This window comes from Nannospalax galili, unplaced genomic scaffold, assembly GCF_000622305.1.
Source record: "Nannospalax galili isolate Female #2095 unplaced genomic scaffold, S.galili_v1.0 scaffold525, whole genome shotgun sequence".
Taxonomy (NCBI): Eukaryota; Metazoa; Chordata; class Mammalia; order Rodentia; family Spalacidae; genus Nannospalax; species Nannospalax galili.
In genome coordinates, this window is record NW_008353937.1 from 1,197,463 (window position 1) to 1,203,465 (window position 6,003).

The 6,003-nt window shown below is 56.6% G+C and overlaps 1 long non-coding RNA gene across 1 annotated transcript; it reads left to right on the top strand.

Moving 5' to 3' along the window:
- Positions 1-2,603: 2,603 nt before the first annotated feature.
- On the top strand, positions 2,604-3,895 carry LOC103748415. Its single transcript, XR_607902.3, has 3 exons — positions 2,604-2,740; positions 3,261-3,329; positions 3,533-3,895. It is a non-coding gene; the product is annotated as an uncharacterized LOC103748415 (long non-coding RNA).
- Positions 3,896-6,003: the final 2,108 nt, after the last annotated feature.

Genomic DNA, 6,003 nt, shown 5'->3' on the forward strand with positions numbered 1-6,003 from the left:
CAGGTGTCACAAAAGGAAGGTGAGAACCCAGCTCTGCCAGCTGTGTGGGCAGAGGGAAGGGTGGGCAGCACCAGGGGGTTGGCAAGCACGTACAGGAAAAGGAAAGAGGGCTGGCCAAGTGGGAGGCTGGTGAGGCACAGCTGGGGGCCAGGGGGACTGCAAGGAGATAAAGGAGAGCTGGGGGCTGTCAAGTAGGCCAGAAACTGCCTCAAGGAAGAACAGGGGAGAGTCCCAAGATGGATGGGGGGTATACATCAGACCTTGGTCAAGACGGGCAATGGGTTGCTTGAAGCAGATAAATTCAGAGGCCTGAACGAGGAGAAAGGAAGAAATCAGTAAGCAGAGGGCTGTACCCCCACTAGGGGAGATGAATAGGTGCCTGCCCTCCCCATTAGGCTGAGGACCTTGAGTCTCAGAGGGTTTTAAGGAGGTATGCCCAGAGCAAAGAGGACCCTGGGTCCCCCCACCTCTGGGAAGCTCTTAGGGAAGGGAGAAGGGGAACAGTAAGAAGACCCTCGAAGGCTAAGTGTAGACCCAGCTAGCTGGGTCCTACTGCCATTGCCCTGCTGTGAGACTTGGCTGAACCCCATCCCCCACTTGCTGGAAGAAATGGGGACCGCTGCTCCCATGTTCTCAGATACCCCATCCTCCATCCTCCCCATATCTCACCTGGAATAGTGACTGGGGGTGGGGGCAGACCTGTGGGGCTGAGGTCCCCAGAGCAAGGAGAAGCCATGTCAGAAGCTAGGGTCCCACTTCTGTTTACCTGGCTGCCCAGGAGACTGGGAGGGGCCTTCCAAGAAGATAGAACCTTGCATTTAAAGGGGCCCCACCTGGAAGTGGGCTGGGGCTGGGTGCAGGTTTCAGGAGGGTCAGCAGACACCTGCATACCTTGTCTAGGCTTAGGTCAGTCCGGTATCTATAGGCCAACCTGTGCCCACAGAGCTGCTGAGAATGTGATTCTCTTGGGCTGGCTACCTTGACCTTCGGCACCCCAGGAACATTTTCAGACCCCATGAGTGCCCAGTCAGCAGCTCTGGTCTTCAGCAACTCTTAATAGAGTTCGGACTTGGGCCAGACTAGGGCCATGGTCTCGGGGAGCCTCTGCAGACTTGGGTCTCCCCAGTGGACAAGGCTCCAGTGGAGGGATCAGAGGCATGGGGCACAGAAACCCTGGAGGGGGTGCTGCAGACAGCAGGGCTCCCTGAAGCCAAGAGCACTGAGCTCTGTGGGGCAGCCCCAGAGTGGTGCGGCCTCAGGCATGCAGGGGCCCAGGAATTAGCCACAACCTCTGAAAGCAGCTTGGAGGTATTGCTTCCCCCACATACGGGCAGGCTGCAAGTGGGCCCAGTGACCAGGACATCCACAGGCAGGTCAGTGTCCATGCTTGTAGCTGGGCCTGAGGGCTGCAGGAGAGAAGACCCAGCCTCTAGCCATCACGTGAGCAAGCTCATTTCCCAGAGCTGTTTGTCACACAGCCACACTGACTGATACAACAGCATTGTGGGAGAGCAACCAGATATCTGCACCCCCACACACACCTCTATGCAGGAGTCCCCCTACTCGGTAGGGCAAGCCCATCCTCTCCAGGACCACTTCGTCTCCTCCACGCCAAACAGTCATAGCCCACCTCCCACCACCTTCAGCCAGGCTGGGCACAGGAGGGACCTGAACAGGTTGGACTTTGAATGAGACCCTTGCTCACTGGAGCTGAGTCACCACGTCACTCTCTAAGCCTCAGTTTCCCCATCTGTAAAGTAGAGCTAGAAACAGACTACCTGTGGTTAACCAAGAAAGCAGACAACGTGAGGGGGGCAAAGCCCCTGTGATATTCCCCCCACTCTTAGAGGGCTGGCGTCCTGGCCACCCGGGACATTCAACCCAACAAATGCCTGCACACAAATGCTTACACCCACCGTGATACATGGGCACCACAGCTGCACATCTGCCTCGTGCCCACTGGCTAGCAGTCCCTGGCCCTCCCTAGCCCTGGCAACCACATCTACTTCTGTTTGCTGACTTTAGAGTCATTGTAGAAACAAGGCATGACCAGGTGTACTTGTCCGCCCTGGCAGCTCCTTTCGCTTGACTCGGTGTCTTTGGGGGCAGTCACATATCCAGGGCATCGGCTTTCCTCCTTGTTAAAGGCTGGGTAATATTCCACAGGGGTCTAGTCCTGTGCCCCCACCCATTCAGCCGTAGACGGATGCAGACTGCCCTACGCCCCACCTTGTGGCTGCTGAAGCAGAATGAAACCTCGGGATCCCAATGTCGACGCTTCCGAACTCACGCCAGAAGGGGGATTACTGAATCGTATGACCATTCTGTTTTCACTTTTCTGAGGAGCCTACACGCCGTTTTCTGTGCTCGGTTCACTGTCACTCCCCCTCCCACGAGGCACAAGCGTTCCCCTCCCCCACTGCCTCCAATCCTGCATTTTCTGACAGTCTGTCCCAACAGGTGAGGCCTGTGGCCCACAGAGACTGCGCAGGATGATTGAGCCGGTGGTGGAGGCCCCTGTTTATGGACCCGGAGGTCAGGTGTCGCCTTCTAGGTGACTTCGCTCTGCTGTGGCTTCTTTGACCTTTTAGCTGTTAACCTCCCCGTGGGAGGCCGCCTTTCCGCATCACCGTCTCCTGTGCGACATGGCAGCCTTTTGCTTGGACCTGGTCTCCCATGGCTGTTTCTTCCTTTTCACCTGTGCCCTTGGTCTCCGTACTGAATCACCATGGAGACGAAGGTCAAGCCACCTGCCTACCCACCCCCACCCCCCGTGTTTTCTTCTAAATGTTTTCGCAATTCCCAGTCTGAGGCTAAAGACTTTCCCCGGGGTGTTGGTCGGTCAAAAGGGCCGTGTTTTCCCTGGAGGGGGAGGGGTGAGGGCACAGGTGCATGTCTGGCCCTTCCATTAACAACACAGTTCCTCCATCCGCCTCCTACCTTTCCTTAGGAAGGGGGCCTATTCTGGGGGGTGGTGCTGCAGAAAGTCTGCAAGACAGGGCTGAGGAAGCATAGAAGGGCAGGCCCGGAACAGGCACATGGAGGAGCCAGTATCCAAACGGAACTGTGCTAGTGGGACCCCGGGTGCAAGCACGCCAGGGTCCACCCTCAGGAGGTAGGATGCCAGGCTCCTAGCCTGCAGCACCCATTCTGCTGGTCTTGGGCTGGAGGAGGGCAGGTCACTTCAGGGTCTCCAAGGCTGGATGTCAGGCTTGGGGAAGTCTCATATACTCACCTCACACCACCCTACCGCATCGCAGCCCTCACACAAAGTCCTATCTGTGATGGTATCACCACCTGCTGGCTGCATGGATGAACTGGGAAGCCAGGTAGGTAAGACCCTGAGGCAGGGTGGGGAGGAATCAGCCCACCAAGACAGGCCGGTATCCAGAGGAGGGGTGCCAGATGGGTACAGGGCCTCATCCTCACCCCAGACTTGTTTAGAGGCCTGAGTTTGCATTGTGATTCTGCCACTGACTGCTGTGTGACCTTGGCCAATTGATGGCCCTCTCTGAATTTCATCCCAAACCAGAACAGAGGGCACATTTGGCCTTTGGATGACATGAGGAAGAAGTGATACCAGCAGACATCTGTGTCTGGCAGAACTTGGAGCTCACGGGCAGACCCACGCAAGCATGTGCAGTCAGGATCACTGTGGCCCAGGCACCTGCCATTCTAGATGCAATGAGGAGGGAAGAAGACGGACAGGGTCTCAGCAGAGTTCCTTGACCGTGACCTTTGCCCTGTTCAAGGCTGAAACCACGGCAAGCTCCTGGCCTGGGTCCAGCCTCCCTGGATCACCACAGCAGGGCAGACTTGCTGGAAACTTGACTTTAAAGCATGCTTTTCTTTTCATTTAGTTTTTTTCTGAGACAGGACTGCGTGCATCCCATTCTGATCTCCAGCTTGCCACGTAGCTGAAGATGACCTTAAACTCCTGATCTGCATGCTCCACCATGCCTGGTTTATGTCACGCTGAGGACCAAACCCAGGGCTTAGTACATCCAGAGCCACTGTTACAGCTTTCCACCCTCATAGGTACAGCAGAGAGGCATGGCACCAGCAGTCAAAGACAGTGACCGTCACAAAAAATGAGGAAGAGAAGGGTATGGGGAGTTAAGATAATGTTCACACTTTCAGTGGCTTTATTTAGCAACTAACACTTGACATTCCTGAAAATTTAGGAATCATTCCAGAAGCCCGTTGGACTGGCTGTACCCTGGCCTGGTGTACCCTGGCCAAGACTACCAAACACAGTGGTTGCTGGGATTGGTGGAGGGTGGTTATGAACTGGGGGACGGAGGTCTATGAAGCACTTCACACACAAGTGGCAGCACCAGGCACACTATGACTTTTCCCACTAATGATTGGATGTTAGCACACAAGAAGACGGCAGGAGATTGAGGGTCTCCAACAAACTGGGGGCCCCAGCCCTGCTGCTGGGTCAGCACACGGCCTCAGGGCTCACCAAAAGCAGGGCCCTGTTGCTCTCTGTTCTGGGCTCTGGAAAGCCAAGATCAAGGTGTTGGCCAACTCCAAGTCTGATGAGGATCTCTTACTGGTTGCAGGCAGCATCTTCTTGGGGGTGTCCCTGCATGGTGGGAGGAGGGGCTGGTGCCCCTCAGGCTCATTCACAGAGCACCAGTTCCAGTCTTTCCTCCTGGGCTAGAGCAGTCATGAGGACTGAAGGTCAAAGTAAAGGCTTTCCAGCAGAGGCAGACGCTGGAGCAAAGTTGATCCGTCCTCAGCAGTGGAAAGGACAGGCCCATAGCATCCAGGCGTTGCTTAGCCTGCTTGTCTCTATGAACATCACCCACACAGTCTCCTATGTTGTCCAGGTTGGATTCGGCTCTGCTGGCACCAGGCACACAGCAGGTCACCCCGGACTTTTCTCTCTGCCTTCCTCAGGGTACCCAGGCCCCTGGTGCTTCTCTCACCTGTCCTTCCACAGGAACAGACCTCTAGCTGCCATGCTGCCCACACACAGACCCTCAGTGCTTCCAAGATCCCCACCCTGCCAGACAGCTGCACCCCCTTCTCTCATGGCCTGCCTGACTGCCTGCTCGGCATCCTACACTTTGGGGTGAGGGTGAGTCCTAGGAACCTTGATGCTGAGGTTCCATCTCCTGACACTCAGCCCCGTCGGCCAAGCCTGGCACTCACCATCCCTTGCGGTTACAGCACCGGGCTGGGGCTGTGGCCGCGTGGCTTGACCACCATTTGGTGCTGGAATCAAGGTGTCTCCAGTCTGTCAGGCACTCTGAGCGCGGTCTTCTCATTGACCCTCAGCGCAGCCCAAGCTGGGTGGCTGTGCTCCCATTGTACAGATGGAAGACTGAGGCACAGAAAGAATGAATAACTGATGCTGGGCTACAAGGTCAGTGTAGGATAGGCTGCATGTGATATGGAGCAACTTACTCTACCCTCCACCCAGAGCCTCAGACTGGCCTGACTCCAAGGACCCCAACACTGAGAGGGCCCTGAGAGGATCCTGGGAGTCTGTACAGCGAGACTGGAGGAGGAGGGCACAGCTCCTTGCATGCTCGGCTGGCGTCCTCAAGGGAAGTCACAGCCCCAGCCTGGGGCCTGCCATCACCACAGAAACCTGTCTAGCAGGAGGTCCCACTGATCCATGAGTCACAGACCTTGGCTGAGGCCCAGAGAACCATGGGATGGACATAAGGCCTCACTGGAACACTGGTCCTGAGCCCATGTGTGGACCATAGCACCCGCCCACTGTCCCCGGACAGTACTGACTCCTCAACACTGTCCCTGGAAGGGTGCTGTAGACACTGGAGCCATTGTGACCTCAGGGTGAGGTCAGGGCTGGCCAGGGCAGCAGGGGAGGGACAGGGCCCAGACAGAGTTAGTCTACTAGTGAGGACAGGGCTGGCGACTGGATCTGTTGGTCTCCCGCCCTGCACCCCAATATGGATGGGCAGCATCCTGACAGGCCACACAACTGCAGCTCAAGCGATGGAGCCTCATCAGCCGTGTCCCACA